This window comes from Pongo pygmaeus, chromosome 1 (genome assembly GCF_028885625.2).
Source record: "Pongo pygmaeus isolate AG05252 chromosome 1, NHGRI_mPonPyg2-v2.0_pri, whole genome shotgun sequence".
NCBI classification, from domain to species: domain Eukaryota; kingdom Metazoa; phylum Chordata; class Mammalia; order Primates; family Hominidae; genus Pongo; species Pongo pygmaeus.
In genome coordinates this window covers 88,725,789-88,751,402 of record NC_072373.2, presented here as the reverse complement: position 1 = coordinate 88,751,402, position 25,614 = coordinate 88,725,789, and the positions used below count along the sequence as shown (strand labels likewise).

Here is a 25,614-nt window from a genome sequence, read left to right as displayed (position 1 = left end):
ATGTACATTCTTTCCACCTGATTTAGAACCTAAGAATCTTGAAAGGAAAAAGAACTAACATTTTCGTGACTGAGAACTGGATGGTGACAAATGAGAAAATAAACACAATAAAGGCAAGTTTGGTGGGGGTGACAGAGCAGAGCGACTTGTGATTCCCGCTCCGTCACCACGTTCGGTTCGTTCCTCTGGACTACTGGGTTAATGATACCGGCAATCAGCGCAAAGCGAGATAATCACCAGCGCACTCTTGGATCTCTATACAGGTTTGTAAACTATGTGGAGGAAACCGACCCGTCGCAGTCTCAGCCGAAGAGGCCGGAGCCGGAGCCAGAGCCTGAGCAGGGTCTGAAAAAAGGACCGGCCGTTCAGGACTAGACCCTGAACCACAACTTGCTCCTCAGGGGTCCAGGTCGGAAGTGAGGACTTCATTCACTGAGCCTCCATTTCCGGTTCCCAGTGTGTCCGAAGTGCCTTCTGGGTGTCAGAAAAGACACTAAAACTGACGGGGCAGAACCGCGACACGGTGCCTGTTGATGTCAAAAGGTCTCACCTCACGGCTCCGGAGGGACCAAGTCGCCCACAGCCGCCAGGGGCGCCGCCCGCTCCGAGCCCATTGTCGAGAGCCGCTGGGCTCCTCTGGTCTGCCCTTCAGTCCTTCCAACTCTCCTCGGACCTAGAGTTCCGGGATCTCACTGCAATCTTGGCGGATTCTTATGTAAAATTCGAAAGGACATGGAGAAGGAAAGAAACAAAAACATCTACCGCTTTGTTTCCGCCCGGTTTCGAACCGGGGACCTTTCGCGTGTGAGGCAAACGTGATAACCACTACACTACGGAAACCACTCGGTAAGCCATTTTCCACAAATGACTCTCAAAAGTCAGAGGCTCACCACTGCGTCCCTGACCCACGAGAAAAGTAACCGGGCGGGCCACCCACAGCTTCGGGATCGGGGCGCGTAGGGAAGTAGCCAGCAAAGCAGGTAAGGCCTGGGCTGCTCGCGGGGGGTCATGACCGAGGGCACAGGGGTGAACTCGATGGTGCTTCCTCAGGAAACCTCCGGCGCAGTCAGGGCTGCAGCCAGAGCCCCGAGATAGTGGGACAGGGCTCCAGGCGTCCCCGAATGCTCGTCGTGGAGTTTTCCTGATCCTGTCGGGTCCCTAAGGAGTGCTTGGCGGGGAGCGTGGACGCCCTGGGGCCAGGCCACCACCGCCACTGAGAGCCCCCCGCCCGCCCCCGGGAACTGGAGAAAAACGGAGTAGAAGAGACCTAGGGAACAGACTTGGCCGGGTCAAGGGAAACCAGCTTATATTTGGAACAAAATACGCCTTATGTTTGCCCAGCACTGAATTTAGAAGCATTTTCACATTCTCTTGTTTAACTAGTTTTACAACAGTGCCACGAGCAAAGTATTAAACGTGTTTTAAAGATGAAGAGACTGAAGCTAGGTAAATTGGACTTGGGTAAGATGGAAGCGCTACCTAACGTTAAGGAGAGTCTGCGACCCCGATGTTCTCAGGCTGTATCTCGCTTAGTGGGACTACACCTTATTATTGTCCGAGGAAGCAAATGAAGAGGGAAGAGACCGTGGAGAGTATTCCTGGAGGGACTCAAGATACCGCTGTAGGTAGAACCCCAAGATAGCTGTGTAGAGTGACAGCTGATGTCGAATGACTTCATCTTTTCCACTGCTGCGGGTGAAATTATCTGAGGAGGTAGGAAGAGGAGATGGTTTAGGGATGCCATATGACAAACGCTTTGGAAAATTAAGAAGAGGCCGGGCGCGGTGGCTCACGCCTGTAATCCCAGCACTTTGGGAGTCCGGGGCGGGCGGATCTCACCTAGGATCAGGAGTTCCAGACCAGCCTGTCTAACATGGTGAAACGCCATTTCTACTAAAAATACAAAAATTATCTGGGCGTGGTGGCGCGCGCCTGTAATCCCAGCTACTCGGGAGGCTGAGGCAGGAGAATAGCTTGAACCCGGAGGCTCAGGTTGCAGTGAGCCGAGATCGCGCCATTACACTCCAGACTGGATGAAACAGCAAAACTTCGTCAAAAAAAAAAAAGAAGAAAATTAAGAAGAGAAGGATGAGAGAATTACCAAGGCAGCAGTGAAGACTTACGTGCTGTTGTATGATACAAATGTCCAGGGGCTAGCATGGAACAATGCTGGCTGACTGCGCCAGGCGCTCTAATCTGGCAAGAACCTAGAGGAGAAGGTGGATTGTGGGATGAATAAGCAAAGGAGGAGAGTTAAGGAGTTGGGGGTGGTAGTGAGAGAGCAAAAGAGAAGCACCTGGTTACAGGTTGAGGCTGTGCAGAATGTAGAAAGACATCAGAGATGTTCAATGGTGCTCACTTCGGCAGCACATATACTAACATTGGAATAATACAGAGAAGATTAACATGGCCCCTGTGCGAGGTTGATGCACAAATTCATGAACTGTTCCATTTTTTTTTTTAAAAGAAATGTCCAACGGACTGAATGCTAGACAGATAATAGTTTATCAGGTTAAGGCACTTTATCAAAAAATTGGCTTAAATAATAAAGGGAAAATATTGCCTAACAATCCTAGGTAGATCTGGGCTTCAGTAAGTCTTCATACAAGGCTCAAAGAAGTCTCTGGGCCAGGCGCGGTGGCTCACGCCTGTAATCCCAGCACTTTGGGAGATAGAGAGAGGCAGGCAGATCACCTGAGGTCAAAAATTCAAGACCAGCCTGGTATTACTAAAAATACAAAATAATTAGCCGTGCATAGTGGTGCACACCTGTAGTCCCAGCTACGTGGGAGGCTGAGGCACAAGAATTGCTTGAACCCAGGCAGTGGAAGTTGCAGTGAGCCGAGATTGTGCCACTGCACTCCAGCCTGGGCAACAGAGTGGGACTCCATCTCAATTAATAATAATAATAATAAAGAAGTATCTGGTTTCTCTTGGTCCTTCTTCTTCAATGTGGACTCCATTCTGGGGCAGGCTCTCTACTCATGTTTTCAAAGTGCCCACCATGAGCAACTTGGGCTACAGGTTCCCGTGTTCACAGCCAGCAGAAAAAAGTGTGTACTTCTTGGAGAACTCATTATCGTGTAACAGGGATGGGATATGCTGCTTCGTTTAAATCATTAGGGCCTACTCCTGAGGTCTGGGGTAAGATTAATCCTACTCAAACTCTATGGCTGACAAATTCAGGGTGCCCCTAAGAAGGCAATGGGATGTTGTAATGCTAAGGTGGCAACCAACAAACATTCTCTTCAGAGGGTAAGCCCACAGTGCTTCAGAGAATGGAGAAGAATGGCATATACTTCCAGAAACTGGAGTCAATGTTAGGAAAGATTCCACTCTAAGGGCTTCCCGGCTAATGGAGTTCTCTCATGAGTAGCTTTCACTATGCAAGATCAGACGAGACCTAGGGTAGCCCAGGACACAAGGATGCTCCCATCATCCCCACATTGAAAGAGGCCACTTTCAATGTGGGCTAGTCTCTGCCTGTCCCTGCCAGGAACTGAAGAGTCTGTGCCAGTACCTTTTCCCCGATCAGTCTCTGGGAAGGCAAAGCTTTTATGCATCTGGCCTCAGTGGTCAGTGAGACTGTGGGACCGTCCTGAAGGACAGGAGGTCCTAGAGTTCACCCTCATGACATCATACCTGGCTTAGGACAATCACTCTTCATGCCCTGCTCATCACTGTTCCTCACCATAGTTTCTCCCTAATGCAATGCCTTGTAGGGAGCTATTTCCCTGAGTACACAGTGGTATTAGGATGTGAATCACCTTTTTCTGGGCAGAGGTGGTGGAATTTTTTACCATCATGAAGCTGAGGTTCCTTCCCCATTCTGAGATGAATAACCCAAATCTTGGCTCTTAGAGCTTCTCGTATCCCTAATTTCTTATAAAACTTAACACTGTCCCCAACTCTTTACTATCCCGTTGCTCAGTATCTTCCACCACATTCTCCTTCTTGAGATTCTGAGGCTGGGCACAGTGGCTCATGCCTGTAATCACAGCACTTTGGGAGGCTGAGCTGGGTGGATCACCTGAGGTCAGGAGTTTGAGACCAGCCTGAGCAACATGATGAAACCCTGTCTCTACTAAAAATACAAAAATTAGCTGGGCATAGTGGCAGGTACCTGTAATCCCAGCTACTCGGATGCTGAGGCATGAGAATTGCTTGAACCTGGGAGGCAGAGGTTGCAGTGAGCCAAGATGGTGCCACTGCACCCCAAGCAAGACTCTGTCTCAAAAAAAAAAAAAAAAGACTCTGATATCCCATAATATATAATTTTATGGCAGCAGGAGGCAATAGGGCAAAGGATTTCTTCCTTTGTGGTGTAGATGGGGTGGTGATGATGGGAAGATAAGGAATGTTATAAAATGAGTCTTCAGTAGAGGAGTCTAGTCTCAGGCAAGAAAATTGGATATTAAATTTGTAATGTGGAAAGGAAGTAGAGGAATTAACTACAGTTTTGAAACTAGTTTTTATGGCTTCCAGATTTCACCTTTTAACCTTGGTGCTATATAGTTTCTCAAAGAGGCACATTTGTTTTGATTAGCTACATAGAAAATGAAGCAGAATTAGTAAACTATTAGAACTAATAAAATAGTTCAATAAGATTGCTGGCTACAAAATCAACATTAAAAAATCAGAAATTTCCACCACATCAGCAGTAGTCACCTAGAAAATATGAGAAAATAACATATCATTCATGATAGAACAAAATCATAACATGCTTAAGAACAAGACACAGAATAAATGCACATAACCTTTGTATTGAGAAACACTTAAAATTATTCAAGGGCAAGTTGAGAACTAATTAAGTGAAGAGATTTACCTTATTTATAAATGAGGTGATTTAGTATTATAAAGATGTGAATTTCCTCCATGTTCTCCTGCAAGACCCATGCGATATCAATATATCAACAGAATGGCTTATATAACTTGACAATTGATTGTAAAATTTATATGAATGCATAAGTCCATGGATAATCTACGGAATTTTGACAAAAGAGAATAAGGAGGCTCATTGTAACTGATAACTGGGGGAGTGGGGAAGCATTTGCTCGAGTCCACAGTGCCAGCTCCAGACACCTCCCATGGAGGAGTCCAGTGAGCTGCCACTGGATGCTAAGTCCGAGGTCACCAACTAGCTTGTAGATTTTCTTTTCTTTTCTTTTTTTTGAGATGGAGTTTTGCTCTTTGTTGCCCAGGCTGGAGTGCAGTGGCACTGTAGCAGGACCAGCCACAGACAAAACTCCTCAGACACCGGATTAAAGAAGGAAGAGGTTTATTTGGCCAGGAGCGTCAGCCGACTTGCGTCTTAAGAGACGAACTCCCCGAAAAAGAAATTCTTGGCCTTTTTAAAGGCTTAAAACTTTAAGGGGTCCACATGAAAGGGTCGTGATAAATCGAGCAAGCGTGGGAAACGTGACTGGGGGCTACATGCATCAGCTAACAGAACAAAAAGTTTTACAGTGCTTTTTTCATACAGTGTCTAGAATTTATAGGTAACACAAGTAGTTTAGGTCAGGGGTTGATGTTATTATTATTACTTTTTTTAACTGCTAGGGCTGGGTGGTGGTGTCAAGGTTGTCTGGCTATTTATCTTACTTTTGTTTTGTTTTTTTCCAACTTTTTGCTTTCTCTCTTTCCTCCTGTCTTGTGAACTAGGCAAGATGGTGGGGGAGGAGGGCAGCAGGAGTAGTAGTGGTCTCCTTCTTTATCCCCCACTTTGAGAATTTTCACTAATTAGTGGGAGTTCTCACTTTTATTTTTACTTTTTGAGTCTTTTTTGCAAGACAGAGTGATAATGTTTTATGTAATACACTTGTGTTGAAGTTTTCTGACGAACCATGGTAGCTACAAAAACTTTTATCATTTGAAGGAGCAAGCATAATACACAGGAGAGCAGCAAGCAAGTTGCTATTACTAGTAATACACTTACAGTGAGGGTTTTACATTTTTTATAGCTGGAAACTATTTTCTAAATAAAGACCTAGGATCAAACCTGTGTTAAACCTGTATATGCACATGTATCAACTTTGTCATGTCCTAAGCAGGTTAGTTTTTTTTACTGGGTCTTAAAAGCTTTTTCCTAGAGAATAACACAGTATTTTTTAATAATAGAAGTTTTTAAGAGCCAGACACTTGAACTTGTGGCATCTGTTTGGGGAAAGAGTTAGTTAAAGTTATCTTGAGGCATTAACTCTTTTGCTTCTCAAGGCCATTGGTCTCTTATGTTAGCCTTTTTTAAAACATAACATGAAGAAACATCTAGGCTGCCAGCAATGTTTTCAGCCAGCTGAGCAAATAGGTTTTTTCTTTTTTTGCTAAAGGAGGAGGTTCTGGTAACTTCTGCTTTATATGTTTAAAGAATGACTGAAAGACTTGGAATTGTTGCTGGGCTGGATGGCTCTGGGTTTCCTGACTGAGTAGTATGTGTACAGTGGGGACACCTTATATAGGTGTTTCTTCTAGCATGGTTATGGGGGGGTAGCAACAACAAAACCATGTACAGCATATTCGTATCCAGCAAGGACAAAAGAGGTCCTTACTGGGAAAAAGGTTGAATACAGCGACAGAACAATAGGAAAACAGTTAGTATTACAGGAAAACTATTAGTCTTAAGATTTTTAACTACATTTACTTGCTTGAGGAGTCCTCAAGCTTCAGCTGTGCGTAGACTAGTCAGCTGCTGGTGTGTGACTAGAGCAGGGCTTGTTGTCTCCTCAAGCTTCAGCTGTGCACAGACTGGTCAGCCTCTGGAGTGACCAGAGCACGGCTGTCGTCCTCAGTAGCAGTTTGGTCTCATCTCAGGATTAGCAGGGTTGGATAATCTGCGCCCTGCTGGCTGCTACTTGTCCTGAGCTGCTGGTGTTAGCCAACTGTGGTGGATCCAAGACACAACACCTGCAACTTTAACAGCAGTGGGAGTGGACAAGGTTACAGTATAGGGCCCATGCTATATGGATCCTAGAAAAATTAGATTTTACTTTAAACAGAGTCACTAGATTTAAAGAGTGTCAGGCTTATAGGCATTTTCATTTATTTAATTATGAACACTTTGTATGGCTATTTTTAAAGCCTGCATTTGCTTTCTTAAGGTTAATTCCTTTAGTTTCTGGAGGTCACCTTTAATTTGACCTATGATTTGGGGGTGGCCGACCGAACAAAATCTTATAGGGCAAATACCTAGTTTGTTTGTTGGGGATGCACCTGACTCGGAGGAGGACCGTAGGCAAAAACCTGATTTTATCTTAAATGAATTTCCTGGCAATATTTTTTTCAGTAGCTGCTCAAGTGTCCAGTTCATGCGTTCCACCTTTTCTTGAAGTTTGTGGCTGATAGGCTGTGTGTAACTTCCATTTTATTTTTAACAGTCTTGTTAAATCTTGCACTATTTCAGCTACAAATGCTGGCCTGTTGTCTAACTTTAAAGTTAGAGGTAGTCTAAACCTGGGGATAATGTCTTTTAACAGTACTTTAGTCACTTCTTGTACTTTTTCTGTCCTGGTGGGGAAAACTTTAACTTACCCTGAAAAGGTGCAAAGAAGCACTAGCATGTACCGATAGCCTTCAGCACGGGCAGTTCTGTAAAGTCTATAAGCAAGTTTTCACAAGGTATGGCTCTTTGTCCTGTTTAAGTTTCTTAGAGGAGGGGTTCTCCCCCGCACCCGGCCTTTGTAACTTTATCTAGTGACTTAGCTGTCAGTGAGAAACTGGAATACAGATACGGCAGAATCTTGCTGCTTTTAATTTCTAATGTGACCATGGGCTCCTGGGAGCCTAATGAGAAGGTGCCTAGTCTGCCCTAGTCTTTACATTCTTCAGCTCCTGGGAGCCTAATGAGAAGGTGCCTAGTCTGCCCTAGTCTTTACATTCTTCAGCTCCTGTCAGCCTGATCAGATCAGTATTTGGTTCCTCCAAGGTGCAGCAGCCCTTGGCCGATGGCCTCTTTGTCTTGCAGCCTTGGCCATTTCCTTTATTGCCTTCTGAACATTTACCCTTCTAGTGTCCTTTCTTTTTGCATCTCGTACATTAATCTCTCTCTAGCCTTGTCTGGCTCTTGAATACTTGCCTAACTTGACTTCTTTCATGTCTCCATCCACGTCCACGTCCTCTCACATTGCTAATTTTTCTTTTTGTAAGAGCTGTTGCTAACAGATTGGCTTTTTTTTTCTTGTCTTTAATTTCCTTTTTTTTATTTTTTCTGAGTTCTCCTGCTCCTATGGCCAGCTGGCGGGGCCGGGCAATGGCACAGGCCCTGCCCCCGCGCACTGCTGTCCGTCTCTCCTGTTTCCTTCTGATTCTCTTTTTCACACTTAGTCTTTCTTTTTCTTTTGCTCTTTCCCAGTTTTCTTCCTTGGTCGCAGTTAAGATACACCTTGGTGGCCACTTTTATAGACTAGGTGGTATTCATGCCTGCAGCTTCTGCTTGCTGTTACCCTAGGCTTGCTTTACAAATGAAGTATTCACTGTATACTGATTTTCAGCAGCCTCAGGGTTAAATGGGGTGTAAAGCCAGAATGCTTTATTGAGTCTCTTATAAAACTGACTTAGGCTCTTATCAGCTCCTTGAAGCATTCCTGAAATCTTTTTTATATTACTTGCTTTTTTCTACCAACTCTTAGCCTTTGCAGAAGTGCTTCTCAGTACCTCTACAAACACTGAAGCTGGGTTGCATTCTCTGGGTCTTTTTTCCCCTTTTTCCTAGAGTTTAACAGGCCTTTTTCTTTATATAATTTTTCGTGCACTTGGAGGGTTAAACAGGCATACTGAGAGTCAGTGTAAATGTTTACAGTCTTACCTTCACTGAGTTCTAAGGCCCGAATTAAAGCAATGAGCTCAGCTTAATGACAGCGTCCAGGGTTACCACTGCATATTCTGCATAGCTCTCTCCTTGTGGATTGATGAAGCTGTATAGCTCCCAGTCTACTGATGCCCAAGGCTGGTCCCAGAGGTCAGGTCTGCTAGAGTAAACTTGAGTCCAACACCTCTACACAGTTATGCTCTAAGGGCTCTAGCTGCCGGGAGCAAGGTGGCAGGTTCAGGGTGTTTCCAGTTTAGTAGATCAATGGTTGAAAAGGGCTGATAGATGAAAGTCTGTTGCCCCTCTGGATGTGGGCCTGGTCATTATAATAGACAGGTCCTCGCATCTTCCTGAGAGGCATTTGCATAGCTCGAGCAAGACCAGATCTGAGACAGCCCACTTGACTATCTTGACCTCCTTCCTTGGCCTCTTGAGGCTCCGATCCTCCCCTTTGAGGTGAGACCTGGGGCCTGTTAGCTCCTGAATCTCGTTTCTGAGGGGGCTGTTGGCCTTGGTAAAGGGGGGTAGGCTGGGACATATGGAGAAATAATTTCTATTATCTCTGGTGGCTCCTGCAAAACTGGCTTCTTTTGCTGTTTCTGGGACTCCCTTTTTAACTCTGTCTGCTGGTGAAGCTGCTCTTACTTTTACTTTTGGCTTTTTTGCAATAAGCTGTTAAACAGGGCTAAATTTATGCTGGTTTTGTCTATATTATATTTAACCATGAGTCAATATAAAGGAATTTGATCTAGGTACACTGGCTGTCCTCTGACCCCTGTCACCACCTTAAATACAGGGCCAATTGTTCCCTGTCTATAGTTCCTTCCGTGGGCCATCCACCACCAAAAGAGGGCAATTCTAATTCACACAGAGTTCCTAACCTCTAGGGGGTTAACTTAACTCTATAATCTCCTGCAAAACCTTTCTTAAGGTTCTGTAACATGCATTTTAATAGAGTAAGTTTTGATGATTTGATGACTTTCCTTTTATTTTTCTTTTTGAAATTTTTTTAACGCAGTTCCTAGCAGAGTGGGCTTACTTTGTGTCTGAGCTATTTTTCTCTCGAGACAAAACAACATTCACACTACAAGAAGGAAAGGGTAAAAGGTCACTCACTCGTCTAATTCACACTAAATCAAAATCAAAACTAAAACCAAAGTGTTGTTAAAGGCACACCTGTTCATCAAGCAATTTAAGCCAAATCAAAATCAGAACCAAAACCAAAGTGCCAATAAAGGCACGCCTGTTTATCAAGCAATTCAAGTCAAGTCAAAATCAAAACTAAAACCAAAGAATCAAGCAATTCAAGTCAAAAACAAAAACCAAAGTGCTGGTACAGGCACGCCGTGGGTGATCAGGCCATGCTTCCACTCAAATGGAGTGGGCAAGTTCCAAAGACCAGTCTTACCAAGTTTTAGATATCTGGACTTAAAGTGTGAGTTCCTTCCCGGTGTTCAGCTACTGCATTGATCCTCTGCGGGGGCCTGCTGTGCACTGCTCTGACAAGGCGTTCCACCAGGGCAAATACCTACCCGGAGCGCTCTCAGGATCTGCATGGCTCAAGCTGGCCAGAGTCCCCCGCAGGGATGCTCTACAGGGCAGGCATAAGCTGCCTAAGGGGCTGCTTGACCTTCCATTAATCCCCTCACTTCCTGGTCAGGGAACCAAGAAATGCAGCAGGACGAGCCGCAGACAAAACTTCTCAGACACCGGATTAAAGAAGGAAATAGTTTATTCGGCCGGGAGCGTCGGCCGACTTGCACTGTGAGAGCTGAGCTCCCCGAAAAAGAAATTCTTGGCCTTTTTAAAGGCTTACAACTTTAAGGGGTCCACATGAAAGGGTCATGATAAATTGAGCAAGTGTGGGAAACGTGACTGGGGGCTACATGCATCAGCTAACAGAACAAAAAGTTTTACAGTGCTTTTTTCATACAGTGTCTGGAATTTATAGATAACACAAGTAGTTTAGGTCAGGGGTTGATGTTATTATTATAACTTTTTTTAACTTCTAGGGCCAGGTGGTGGTGTCAAGGTTGTCTGGCTATTTATCTTTTGTTTTTTTTCCAACTTTTTGCTTTCTCTCTTTCCACCTGTCTTGTGAACTAGGCAAGATGGTGGGGGAGGAGGGCAGCAGGAGTAGTAGTGGTCTCCTTCCTTAGCATGTTCTCAGCTCCTGGGTTCAAGGCACCTTCAAGGCACCTGGCCCAAAATGCAGTTTCTTATGTCTACTTCTTTCTACATAGATACAGTAACAGTCTGATCTCTCTTTCTTTCCTCCACAAGCTCAAGCGATCCACCCACCCTCCCAAAGTGCTGGGATTGCAGCTGTGAGCCAATGAGCCTGGCCGTTATTATCTTTTTTTTTTGGTCTGAATTTTTAAAATTATTTTTAAAAATGGAAAAACAGCTGGACGCAGTGGCGCACATCTGTAATCCAGCACTTTAGGAGGCCAAGGTGGGCGGATCACCTGAGGTCAGGAGTTCGAGACCAGCCTGGCTAACATGGTGAAACCCCATCTCTACTAAAAATACAAAAATTAGCGGGGTGTGGTGGTGGGCGCCTGTAATCCCAGCTACTCAGGAGGCTGAGGCAGGATAGTCGCTTGAACTCAGGAGGCAGAGGTTGCAGTGAGCCGAGATCATGCCACTGCACTCCAGCCTGGGCAACAAAGAGTGAAACTCCATCTCAAAAAAAAAGAAAAAAAAAAAAGTGCAATTTTCATTCAATAAATATTTCATTCTTATGCGGTTTTGTTGCAGAAAGTGAAGTCCATGACTTTAGAATGATAGTAATTTATCAACCAAATAATCCGTTTCACATAGTTTCAATAACTGCAGCAATCTCCTTGAATTGTCTGCAGAAATTCTGAAACTGTGGAATTGTCATTTCAAAGGACTTGGTCTTTACTCGGCCTGAATGAGTGCCACTTTTAGCATCACTGCAACATAAGGATACTTAAGAGATCTGCAACTGTCACAGCTCACAGCCAAACCCAGTTTCCATTGAAAATCTACAAGCTCAGCTGGGCGTGGTGGCTCATGTCTGTAATCCCAGCATTTTCGGATGCCGAGGTGGGCGGATCACAAGGTCAGGAGATGGAGACCATCCTGGCTAACACGGTGAAACCCCGTCTCTACTAAAAACACAAAAAAATTAGCCGAGCGTGGTGGTGGGTGCCTGTAGTCCCAGCTACTCGGGAGGCTGAGGCGTGAACCTGGGAGGCAGAGCTTGCAGTGAGCCAAGATCGCACCTCTGCACTCCAGCCTGGGTGACAGAGCGAGACTGTCAAAAAAAAAAAAAAAAAAAAAAAAATCTACAAGCTCTGGCCAGGAGCGGTGGCTCACGCCTGTAATCATAGCACTTTGGGAGGCTGAGGTGGGTGGATCACTTGAGGTCAGGAGTTTACACGAGACTGACCAACATGGTGAAACCCCGTCTCTACTAAAAATACAAAATTAGCCAGGCATGGTGGCGCATACGTGTTGTCCCAGCTACTCCGGAAGCTGAGGCAGGAGAATCGCTTGAACCCGGGAGGCAGAGGTTGCAGTGAGCCGAGATCGCGCCACTGCACTCCAGCCTGGGCGACAGAGCGAGACTCCGTCTCAAAAAAAAAAAAAAAAAAAAAAAAAAAGAAACTGCATTTTGTTCTGTACTAAGAAAAACTAAGAAAAATTCTTCTGCCTTGAGATGCTGTTAATCTGTAACCATAGCCCCAACCCTGTGCCCCAGAGACAGGTGCTGTGTTGACTCAAGGTTTTTTTTTGTTTTTTTTTTGAGACAGAGTCTCGCTCTGTCTCCCAGGCGGGAGTGCAGTGGCGCCATCTCGGCTCACTGCAAGCTCCGCCTCCGGGGTTCACGGCATTCGCCTGCCTCAGCCTCCCGAGTAGCTGGGACTACAGGCGCCCACCACAACAACCGGGTAATTTTTTTTTTTTTTTTTTTCGGGACGGAGTCTCGGTCTGTTGCCCAGGCTGGAGTGCAGTGGCGCGATCTCGGCTCACTGCAAGCTCCGCCTCCCGGGTTCACGCCATTCTCCTGCCTCAGCCTCCCGAGTAGCTGGGACCACAGGCGCCCGCCACGACGCCCGGCTAATTTTTTGTATTTTTTAGTAGAGACGGGGTTTCACCGTGTTAGCCAGGATGGTCTGGATCTCCTGATCTGCTGACCTTGTGATCCGCCCGCCTCGGCCTCCCAAAGTGCTGAGATTACAGGCGTGAGCCACAGCGCCTGGCCATTGACTCAAGGTTTAATGGATTTTAGGGCTGTGCAGGATGTGCTTTGTTAAAAAAAGTGTTTGAAGGCAGTATGCTTGGTAAAAGTCATCGCCATTCTCTAATCTCGAGTACCCAGGGACACATAAACTGTGGAAGGCTGCAGGGACCCCTGTCCGGGAAAGCCAGATATTGTCCAAGGTTTCTCCCCATGTGATAGCCTGAGACATGGCCTCGTGGGAAGGGAAAGACCTGACCGTCCCCCAGCCTGACACCCTTAAAGGGTCTGTGCTGAGCCGGATTAGTGAAAGAGGAAGGCCTCTTTGCAGTTGAGAAGAGGAAGGCATCTGTCTCCTGCTCGTCCCTGGGAATGGAATGTCTGGGTGTAAGACCCGATTGTACGTCCTATTTACTGAGATAGGAGAAAACCGCCTTGGGGCTGGAGGTGAGACATGCTGGCGGCAATACTGCTCTTTAATGCACGGAGATGTTTGTGTACATGCACATCAAGGCACAGCACCTTTCCTCAAACTTATTTATGACACAGAGACCTTTGCTCATATGTTTTCCTGCTGACCCTCTCCCCGCTATTACCGTATTGTCCTACCACCTCCCCCTATCTGAGATGGTAGAGATAGTGATCAATAAATACTGAGGGAGCTCAGATACCAGGGCCAGTGCAGGTCCTCTGTATGCTGAGCGCCAGTCCCCTGGGCCCACTGTTCTTTCTCCATACTTTGTCTCTGTGTCTTATTTCTTTTCTCAGTCTCTCGTCCCACCTGAGGAGAAATACCCACAGGTGCAGAGGGGCTAGCCCCCTTCAGAGCTCAGGTGTTTGAAACCAGCCTGGGCAACAAACATGGCGATACCCTCATTTCTATTTTTAAAAAAAAAGATAATAGCCATAGTAAATTTTAAAAACTGTGTAGCACTGACACAAGAATAAATAAGTACCCAATAGAACAGAATACAGAATCCAGAAACAGACCTGAGTGTGAACGGAAATTTCATATATGATGTAGTATTTGAATTAATGAGTTGTTTAGTGGATAATCTTAAGAAAACTGACTTACAGTATGTTGGAAAAATAAAATTGGATTATAACTCACACAGTTATCAATTTCCAATAGATTAGATATCAAAAAGTCAAAGATGAAACCATGAAGCTAATAGACAAAAATTCAGAATAACGTTTTTGTTACTTTGGGGTGGGAAAGAATTTTTAAAATAGAAGATCGTAAAACCATACAGCATAGAGGGAAAATAAATGGATGAATCAGAGCAACTCGATATGAAAGACTTCAATGAGGCACATCATGGACGAAGAGATAATAACAAGGAGAAGATATGATGTCTAAAACAAACAAGGGATTTATAACTAGATTCTAGAATATACAAGGAACTTCTGAAATTAGAAAGAAAAAAAAATACCCAACAGGAAACCTAACAGAAAAAATGGGTAAAGAATGTGAATATTCCAACTTAAGAAGGGGAAAGCTAAGTAGCTAAAAATATGAAGAATGATGAACCTCACTAGTAATCAGAGAAATGGAAATAAATTAAAATGGCGAGATACCAATTTATATCTTTGGTAAACATTAGAAAGTCATGTCTTGGGTAGCATATAGGCAAATGAGAGGCCGGGCACAGTGACTCATGCATGTAATCCCAGCACTTTGGGAGTCTAAGGCGGGTGGATCGCCTGAGGTCAGGAGTTTGAGACCAGCTTGATGAACATGGTGAAATCCCATCTCTACTAGAAATACAAAAATCAGCTGGGCATGGTGGTGCATGCCTGTAATCCCACCTACTCGGGAGGCTGAGGCAGGAGAGTCGCTTGAACCTGGGAGGTGGAGGCTGCAGTGAGCTGAGATCATGCAATTGCATTCCAGCCTAGGTGACAGAGTGAGACTCTGTCTCAAAAAAAGAAAATAGAATAGAATAAAATAAAACATAGGCAAATGGGAAGTCTCATGTCCTGCTGATGGGAATTAAACAGGTACAGCACGTTGGGAAGCAACCTGGAAGTATTTAAGTAACTGTATGCTTTAAGACTCAGCAATCCTTCTAACTATATACCTAAGAGAAACTAGCACCTAGGTCTATAAGGAGACATGTATCAGAATATTCATGACAGGACTGTGTGTGATGGTGAGAATCGGAGGCAGTCCAGATGTCCATCACTAATGCATAGATTAACTTAGGCTTGGTTTACTGATGCAAAAGAGAGAGAATAAAAATACACTGTTTTCACAAAAACAGTGAAAAGGGAGTAGGAAACAGCATAAAATTCATAGCAGAAACCCATTTTTGCAAATATACAATATTGCATTTTGTTAAATAAACACACTCTCACATACACAAACACTGATACGTTTTATATCTCCAGATTCTTTTTTTTTTTTTTTTTTTTTTGAGGTGGAGTCTCTTTGTCACCCAGGCTAGAGTACAAGTGGCTCGATCTTGGCTCACTGCAATCTCCCCCTCCTGAGTTCAAGCGATACTCCCACCTCAGCCTCCTGAGTAGCTGGGATTACAGGCACCTGCCTTCATGCCTGGCTAATTTTTTTGTATTTTTGTAGAGATGGGGTTTCACCATGTTGGCCAGGCTGGTCTTGAACTCCTGACCTCAGATGATCCACCTGCCTGGGCCTCCCAAAGTGCTGGGATTACAGGCATGAGCCACCGTGCCTGGCCTAATATTTTTAGAAATAATATGTATATTTAAAAAACAGACTAAATATACAAAACTGGGTGCATTTTAGGGGAGAGGAATTGGTGTAAGAATGGGAGATGAGGAGAAAATAATGAGACAATATAACAGAACAGGGATCTTACCCAATCAATGATTATAATGAGCAATAGGGCTGGGCGGGGTGGCTCATGCCTGTAATCCCAGCAATTTGGGAGGCTGAGATGGGTGGATCTCTTGAGGTCAGGAGTTCGAGACCAGCCTGGCCAACACGGCAAAATCCTGTCTCTACTAAAAATACAAAAATTTGCCGGGCATGACAGCGCATGCCTGTAGTCCCCACTGCTCAGGAGGCCGAGGCAGGAGAATCTCTTGAACCTGGGAAGTGGAGGTTGCAGTGATCCAAGATCGTGCCATTGCACTCCAGCCTGAGTGACAGAGTGAGACCCCATCTCAAAATAAATAATAAATAAATAAATAAATAAAGTGCAATAAACTGAGGGAGATGATTGAATCAATTTTGTGTGCCCGTGAGTGATAAGAGGGAAAAAAATTGAAAGTATACAATATCTTTTGGGAGAAATAGAAGAGGACTGACTGGGGTGAAGATATTCACAACATAATATCAAAACTACTCCTACAAATCCATGAGACAAAGACAACTCAAGAAAAACATGTATTTTGGCCGGGCATGGTGGCTCACGCTTGTAATCCCAGCACTTTGGGAGGCCAAGGCAAGTGGATAACTTGAGGTCAGGAGTTCGAGACCAGCTTGGCCAACACGGTGAAACCCCATCTCTACTAAAAAATACAAAAAAATTAGCCGGGCATGGTGGCTTATGCTTGTAGTCCCAGCTACTCAGGAGTCTGAGGCAGGAGAATCACTTGAACCCAGGAGGTGAAGGTTGCAGTGAGCCGAGGTTATGCCCCTGCACTCCAGCCTGGGCGACAGAGCGAGAATCCTTCTCAAAAAAAAAAAAAAGAAAAAGAAAAAGAGAAAAATATGCTTTTTTGGCTGGGCGCGGTGGCTCACGCCTGTAATCCCAGCACTTTGGGAGGCAGAGGTGGGCGGATCATGAGGTCAGGAGATCGAGACCATCCTGGCTAACATGGTGAAACCCCATCTCTACTAAAAATACAAAAAATTAGCCGGGTGTGGTGGTGAGCACCTGTAGTCCCAGCTACTCGGGAGGCTGAGGCAGGAGAATGGCGTGAACACAGGAGGCGGAGCTTGCAGTAAGCTGAGATGGCGCCACTGCATTCCTGCCTGGGCGACAGAGCGAGACTCTGTCTCAAAGAAAAAAAAAAAGCTATATATATATATATACTCTCTGTATATATAGATTATATATATTCTCTCTATATATTCTCTCTCTCTCTCTCTCTCTCTCTCTATATATATATATATATATATATATATATATTTTTTTTTTAGACAGTCTCGCTCTGTCGCCTAGGCTGGAGTGCAGTGGCACAATATTGGCTTACTGCAGCCTCCACCTCTGAGGTTCAAGTGATTCTCCTGCTTCAGCCTCCTGAATAGCTGGGATTAAAGGCACATGACACCATGCCCAGCTAATTTTTGTATTTTTAGTAGAGATGGAGTTTCACCATGTTTCACCATGTTGGCCAGGCTGGTTTTGAACTCCTGACCTTAAATGATCCGCCCACCTCGGCCTCCCAAAGTACTGGGATTACAGGTGTGAGTCACCAGCCTGGCCTCTATAGTTATTTTTTACATAATGTTCAGCATACAATAAAAATTAGGAAACATGAAGAGAAAGAAAATGTGACCAATGGTCAAGAGAAAAAAGCAAACAGTAGAAGCAGAAACAAATAAAATCCAATTGTTTAAGTTCACAGGCAAGAACTTTAAAATAATCACAATTTTATTTTTTAAAAATAGAGGAAAAGATGGAAAGTAGATGAGAAGAATTTCAACAGAGACTTGGAATAGAGACACAAACTTCTAGAACAGAACTCTCTGAATGGGTTTAACAGCAAATTGGACACAGCAGGAGACAAGATTAGTGAATTCAAAGACAGATCAATAGGCTGGGCACCGTGGCTCACGCCTGTAATCCCAGCACTTTGGGAGGCCGAGACGGGTGGATCAGCTGAGGTCAGGAGTTTGAGACCAACCTGACCAACACGGTGAAACCCTGTCTCTACTAAAATACAAAATTAGCCAGGCGTGGTGGTGGGTGCCTGTAATCCCAGCTACTCTGGAGATCAGGCAGGAGAATCGCTTGAACCTGGGAGGCGCAGGTTGCAGTGAGCCGAGATCACACCATTGCACTCCAGCCTGGGCAATGAGTGAGACTCTGGCCTCAATACAGAAAGAAAGAAAAGGGAGGGAGGGAGGTAGGAAGGAAGGAAGGAAAGGAACCCATATTGAAGCACACAGACATGAGTTGAGCCTGAGACCTTGGTCAAGAATCAAACCTAACCATACGCCCGCTAAAGAGTGAGGGGACTGTGGGCATGGGGGAATGCCTCCCCACAGATTCCCATCCAGGACCCTTGGCCTGATGACCACAGCATCTCAGTAATGCTTCTGTAGTCCAGTATCATTACTTCTTTCTGAAATATATATATATATATATATATATATATATCTTTTTTTTTTTTTTTTTTTGAGGCAGAGTCTTGCTCTGTCACCCAGGCTGGGGTGCAGTGGCACGATCTAAGCTAACTGCAACCTCTGCCTCCCAGGTTCCAGTGATTTTCCTGCCTCAGCCTCCCAAGTAGCTGGGATTACAGGTGTGCACCACCATGCCTGGCTAATTTTTGTATTTTTAGTGGAGACGGGGTTTCACCATGTTGGCCAGGCTGGTCTGGAACTCCTGATCTCAAGTGATCTGCCTACCTCAGCCTCCAAAAGTGCCAGGATTACAGGCATGAGCCACTGCACCCGGCCTGAAATACATGTTTAAAAGAAAAATGTTGATCGTTTACTCAAAGGGGTAAATTAAGAATGGTAGTGAGCTCCTAATATCTCTAGCCACAATTCTCAAGGGAAGCAAATGGGGAGGCCAAACATCTGGTTGCTAATCTCATCAGCACCTGATGGGTAGGGAGGCTGTGAAGGCTGATGTCCTTTGAGGAATTCTGAAATGCTCCTTAAGGGGACTAGGCCCACCCATGTTGAGAATCACTAATGCATACTTTTGTTTAATTTTCTCTCTATTTCTTCTTCTTCTTCTTCTTCTTCTTTTTTTTTTTTTTAAGAGATGTTATGCTATGCTGCCCAGGCTGCTCTCAAACTCCTGGGCTCAAGCGATCCTCTTGCCTTAGCCTCCTGAGTACATTTAATTTTGACACAGAAACATGCAGTCTCTCAGGAATATTCTAAATCTAGAATGGGTGGATTAGCACAGTCATAGTATTAGTAATTAATAAAACTTTCCCCCACTTTGAAATCCTGAAAGTAGTTAAAATCATGGAGTTCTAGGCAGTCCGGTATTAGCAGCCCTTGACCTTTGCACTGGCAGCTGTCACCAGGTATTTAAGGTGGCTCATTAGGGAAGTTCAGAGCCAGCCAATACCCTTTACTGAGCTTGTGAGGTCAAGAATGCCACACATAATCCATTTAGATTTTTTGTAAAATAAAAACCATATATCTATATGGTAATGAATTGGTTAATTGTAAGCCAGGAAATAAAATGAATAAACAAAAGTGAAGTGGTAACAAATTAGTTAAATGGCAGGGGGATCAAATCCAGATCTCTCAGGACAGAAGGGAATACTCACCAACTATGCTAATGAGGAAGGAGATGAATCTAAAGTCGACATCTCCTCTAACTGCCCACTTTTTTTTTTTTTTTTTTTTTTTTTTTTTTTTTTTTTTTAACTGCCCACTTTTACACTGGGCCCAGATAGGTAGGAAGCATTGATTGCTCATGCCCCATTTGCTCCCAGGCCACCACCTAGTCTGACCCCCTGCTGGCAGGACAGAGCGAGAGGCCAGCATCAGAGTGGCCATTTGTGAAAATGCCAGAAACATTGTCTACTCTCCACCCCACCCCAGCTCCCACAAAACTCACCTGTGCCATGCAAGACTGTGGCAGGTGGTTGGAATTCCAGGCGCTGCTGCTCTTCATCCTTCTAGGGAGGCAGATGTCAGGGCAGAGGCCTGGGAAGTGTGAGGCTGCTGGATCCAAGAGTGGGGGCAGGCGGAGCAGAGGTGAGGTCTGGCCTTTTCGAAGCACTGGGTCAGGAAAATCCAACCACGTGCTTTGGCCAGATTCGTTTCCTGTTCAGATTCTGGATTGAGGAAGGTGGGGAGTGAGACCACGGCAAAGAATTGACTAGGAAGAAGCTGTCACCCTTGATGGAATGGGCAAAGAGAAAAAGCAATCATTTGGGCATAGGGCCCAGCTGGACTCCTGGGTGGAAGGTGTGGCCTGGGTGTTCTTGGGTTCCTTGTCTGCTTGAGCCCCAGAACAACAGAAAATCTTGATGGCCACAGCAACAGGAGCTTAATAGTGGGAAGGAAGAAAAATGAAGGACAAAACCAAGACTTAAACTCCCACTGGGAAGTTTGAGAAAAAAGCCTTAACCACTATACCAAAAATGTACCCCAGGAAACTGATCTTACCTTCTGGTACCAGCATCAGCTACATAAATTGTCGGGTCTAGTGCAAAGTGAAAATGCAACCTCTTCTGAAAAAAGCAGCAAGAAAAGTGCTGTGAAGGGTAGTGAACTATAAAGCTTTTTCCTTTCTTCCATAGTCCTTCCTATGATGGGGCTTTTTATTTGCTTTTATTTGTCATTCTATGTAAAGAAAAATTAAGAATTTAAATAATTAGCATGATTTTTTTTTCCTGAGACAGAGTTTCACTTTTGTTGCCCAGGCTGGAGTGCAATGACACAATCTCGGCTCACCGCAACCTCCACTTCCCGGGTTCAAGGGATTCTCCTGCCTCAGCCTCTGGAGTAGCTGGGATTACAGGCGCCTGCCACCATGCCTGGCTAATTTTTTATATTTTTAGTAGAAACGGGGTTTCACCATGTTGGCCAGGCTGGTCTTGAACTCCTGACCTCAGGTGATCTGCCCACCTCGGTCTCCCAAAGTGCTGGGACTGCAGGCGTGAGCCGCCGCGCCCGGCCGGCTAATTATTTGAAATTTTAAGACCATTTTCCAGACACTCCTAAAAGTTTATAACCTACACTTGCAGTGGTTAAAGCGTCAGTCCTAAGATATTTTTCCAAAAGGTGCTGCCCAAGTACCTAAGCTGTCTCTCCCTGTGGTCTAGTGGCTAGGATTCAGTGCTTTAACCGCCAGCGCCCAGGTTCGATTCCCGTTAGGAATGTTTGCTTTTTTGCTTTCTTGATCACATGCATTCTATTATCGCCGCGGCTGCAGCTGTCACTGCCCTCCGGAGCAGTCAAGGTTTGCTTGCAGGCACACCTCTCTGCAAGGCACTACTGACATCCTGTACATCAGTATCCAGGGAATGGGGACTGCCTGTATGGAGTAAAAAGGTAGGCAGATTCAGACTCACCTCAGCCCCACTCTATTGAGAATTACTGATTTTTATTTTTACTTTTTGGGGGCTGAGTCTCTCTCTGTCGCCAGGCTGGAGTGCAGTGGCAGCGATTTCGGCTCATTGCAACCTCCGTCTCCCGGGTTCAAGGAGTAGCTGGGACTACAGCTCAGCCTTCCGAGTAGCTGGGACTACAGGCCCGCACCACCACGCCCAGCTAATTTTTGTATTTTTATTTTTGTATTTTTAGTAGAGACTGGGTTTTACCATGTTGGCCAGGATGGTCTCGATCTTTGACCTCGTGATCCGCCCGCCTCCCAAAGTGCTGGGATTACAGGCATGAGCCAACGCCCCCGGCTTGATTTTTAAAAATCAATATAAGTAATTTTTACATGAAACAAGTGAGTTATTTCAAATGGCTTCTAAATCTAGAAAGGTTTGATGAATTGGCATAGGCACAGTTTTAAGAATAAATGTAATTCTCCCTCCCCCACCTCCTGCCGAGTTCTCATTTAAACCCTAAGGGCGGTTTGTTTACATTTCAGAGATGTAGAATGCCCAGGTTATTTTACCAGATGCGCTACTGTTTCCTCTGGTAACAGGTGTTCCAAATCGGAAAACAAACTAGTCCATTATGCTAATTTGCATATTTGAAACATGAAAAACCTCTCTTAATTCGTTTGGTCTTTTGTAAAAATAGAAACATATTTTTATATGGTAATAAGTTAGTTAACTTTACCCGTAATACGAATAGACGAAAGTGAACCTCCTATGATGACAAGTTACTTGACAACACTAACTTGTCAACGTTCTTACTTGTCAAGGGCTTCCTAATGACCTTGCCCCGCGGTTCTCAAGACTGACTTCAGGATCATCTGGGAGAGGTTGAAAGGCACATGCAGTGTTCACCGCCTTGAACTGAAGATCACTGAACATGGCTTTGGTGGAAACCACTGCAGTGACATCAGAAAGCAAAAAAGCAAACTTCTTCCCTGACCGGGAATCGAACCCGGGCCGCGGCGGTGAAAGCGCCGAATCCTAGCCACTAGACCACCAGGGAGAGGTGGTAAAACAACATGGGCAGCACCTTCTGGGAAAAAATCTTAGGACAGAGGCCTCAACCACCTCAGGCACATGTTAGAAACCTATAGGAATGTCTTAATATTTTGCAGTGATGTGTATAGTACTGGATGCAGTGACTGCTGCCTGGGCCAGAGGGTGGCAGAAGGCTTTAGGGGCAGAAACGTTGGAAGAAAGATTGTCATAAATCAAGCCGGGGAAGAGAAAAATATTTCCCAAATCATTTTTGTCACTGACTCCCTCTGACATGGGAGTTTCTCATCTCCCTTCCTGCCTCCTCCCTTTTTCTTTCTTCCTTCCTAAAATCTGCATCTCCTTCACTTATATAGTTTCCCCACGGTTGATTGAGAAAAACATGTGTCTCTTTTGCCCCCTTCCCCAAAGTATCCTATTCCTGATCTCTAAATATGCCCCTCACCAGTGCAGAGGGAGGAGCAGTCAGAGCCTGGGAGACCTGCCTATCTGGAGCTGCACCCATCTTTGAGGCCATCCTCTGTTTCCTGGAACCTGAAATGGATTTACCTATTCTACATATTTCATAGAAATGAAATCACATAATGTGTCACATTTTGTCCGGCTTCTCTCACTTGGCATAATATTTTTGGGTTCATTCATGTCATAGTACGTACTTCATTTCTTCTTATGGCTAAATAACATTTTATGTATATGCCACATTTCCTTTATCCATTCATCTGTTGATGGGCATTTGGGTTGTTTCCACCTTTTGGCTGTTGTGAATAATGCTGCTATGAACATTTATGTACAAGCATTTGTTTGAGCATCTGTTTTTTATTTTTTGGGGTTATCTATTTAGTAGTGGAATTACTAAGTCACTTGTATTCCCACCAGCATAGGTAAATCTATAGGAACAGAAAGCAGAGTAATGGCTGCCAGGGGCTGGGGAATGTGGAGTAATCACATAATGATATAGGGTTTTACTTTCTTTTGATGAAAACGTTTTGGAACTAGATTGAGATGGTGGTTGTACAACCCTGTGAACGTACTTAATGTCACTGAATTTGTTTAAGATGGTTTCATTTTTCTTCATGTTTCTGCCTATGCTTTATATTTTCTGTCGTTTTAAAAATTATAGCCATCCTAGTGGGTGTGAAGATACCACTACACATAAATTAGAATGTCTAAAATTAAAGAGACAGACTATATGCAATGGACTGAATGTTCGCACACACACCCCAAGTTCATACAGTGAAATTCTAACTCCCAAGGTTATGATATTATGAGGTGGGGCTTTGGGGAGGTAATTAGGTCATGAAGGTGGAGCCTTCATGAATAGGATTAGTGTCCTTATAAAAGAGACCCTCACCATGTGAGGCTTCTTAAAAGACTGCTTTCTGTGAGAAAACAGGCCCTCACCAGAAACCACATGTGCAAGCACCTTGATCTTGGACCTCCCAACCTCCAGAACCATGAGAAATAAATTTCTGTTGCTTATAAGCCACCCAGTCTATGGCATTTTGTTATAGCACCTGAATGGACTGAGAGAGCATACCAAACAAAAAAGAGGACATGCTGTACGATTTCATTTACATAAAACTCTAGGCAATGCCAACTTATCTATATTGACAAAAAGCAGATCAGCGGTTGGCTTGGGGATGGGGGGGTAAGAGGGTGGTAAGGAGCGGGAGGGTGGAATTGTGGAATTACAAAAGGCTATAGGGAAACTGCTTGGGGGTGATGGAGGTGCTCACTATCTTTTTTTTTTTTTTTTTTTGAGACGGAGTTTCGCTCTTGTTGCCCAGGCTGGAGTGCAATGGTGCAATCTCGGCTTGCTGCAACTTCCACCTCCCAGGTTCAAGCGATTCTCCTGTCTCAGCCTCCCAAGTAGCTGGGATTACAAGCATGTGCCACCATGCCCGGCTGATGTTTGTATTTTTAGTAGATATGGGGTTTCACCATGTTGGTCAGGCTGGTCTCAAACTCCTGACCTCAGGTGATCCACCCACCTCGGTCTCCCAAAGTATTGGGATTACAGGCATAGGCCACTGCACCCAGCCTATATGCTCACTATCTTAATGATAGTGTTGGATTCACTGGTGTATACATATGTCAAAACATCATTTTGTATACTTTAAATATGTACAGTTTATGTTATATTAAATAACATTTTAAATAATGGTTTCTTGAAAAATTTTGTACATATATTTTGGAGACTATCTGCCCATTTATCTATCTCTACCTCTATATCTATATAGTTACACAGTTTTCTCTTAGGTATATACCTCAGAAAAAATTACTGAAACATGCATACATATGTTCAGCTATGGCAGGTATGTCCAAATAGCTTTCCAAAGTGGTTGTAACTATTCACATTCCCATGATCTGTATACCACTTTCTATCCAGTAAGAGTTCCATAGTTACAGACAAAACAGAAAAAATAGGATCGGTGTGTGTGTGTATATCTTGAATAGCCAAGATATGAACCTAAAATTGGATCCTGCAGGTTAAAAAACTAAAACCCAAGTTAAATTCATAGTCTAAGCCTGCCTCTTCTGTGACAGTTGGTGTATTCATCAACAGCAGGAATGGAAATGAGACAGTTGAGCAGATTATTATGAATCTGAGTACTTTGAACCCACAAATCTCACTGAGCCTCCCTTACTAGCAAAAGAGCCCCCTTTCTTCCTATATGAACAAGTTGAAATTCTCTTGTTTGAGGATTCTTTGTGATAACATCTGAGACAGTTACATGGCAAGGAAATGCCAACTTATTTCAAGACCCACCTCTATCACCTCTTATTTCCTCCAGGCCCATAATTTGAATCAGATACCATCAGAAACTGTTGATTTTTTTTTTTTTTTTGAGAGGGAGTCTTGCTCTGTCACCCAGGCTGGAGTGCAGTGGCGCCATCTCGGCTCACTGCAAGCTCCACCTCCCGGGTTCACGCCATTCTCCTGCCTCAGCCTCCCGAGTAGCTGGGACAACAGGCGCCCCCCACGATGCCTGGCTAATTTTGTGTATTTTTAGTAGAGACGGGGTTTCACTGTGTTAGCCAGGATGGTCTAGATCTCCTGACCTCGTGATCCGCCCTCCTCTGCCTCCCAAAGTGCTGGGATTACAGGCGTGAGCCACCGCATCCGGCCAGAAACTATTTAAGTTTTTAACTTAAAGTATTTAAATTTTTTAAGGCATTTTTCTGTAGATATCTTGTAAAAACAACTCTTATTTTTTAAGCCTTTCCACATAGTTTAGTTGCTTCTTCACAACTTACTGCTCTTATCCAATTTAGTATATAAATTACTAACTCTAACTGCTTCTTCTCATCTCCATTTCCTCATAAGTGTTCCCGTGCCACATGAAACTTGTGTTAAAGAAATTCG

At 44.4% G+C, this 25,614-nt stretch overlaps 1 long non-coding RNA gene, 3 other non-coding genes and 1 pseudogene across 4 annotated transcripts; 2 read left to right on the top strand and 3 right to left on the bottom strand.

Moving 5' to 3' along the window:
• On the top strand, positions 1 to 23,729 carry LOC134737889 (uncharacterized). The gene is made up of 2 exons (XR_010123290.1): positions 1 to 980; positions 22,019 to 23,729. It is a non-coding gene; the product is annotated as an uncharacterized LOC134737889 (long non-coding RNA).
• TRNAV-CAC (transfer RNA valine (anticodon CAC)) lies at positions 768 to 840 on the bottom strand. Its single transcript has one exon. It is a non-coding gene; the product is annotated as a tRNA-Val (tRNA).
• Positions 2,352 to 2,458, top strand: LOC129023045 (U6 spliceosomal RNA). Its single transcript, XR_008496646.1, has one exon. It is a non-coding gene; the product is annotated as a U6 spliceosomal RNA (small nuclear RNA).
• Positions 11,616 to 21,142, bottom strand: LOC129039115 (COMM domain-containing protein 6-like; annotated as a pseudogene).
• Positions 22,183 to 22,254, bottom strand: TRNAE-UUC (transfer RNA glutamic acid (anticodon UUC)). The gene has a single exon. It is a non-coding gene; the product is annotated as a tRNA-Glu (tRNA).
• Positions 23,730 to 25,614: the final 1,885 nt, after the last annotated feature.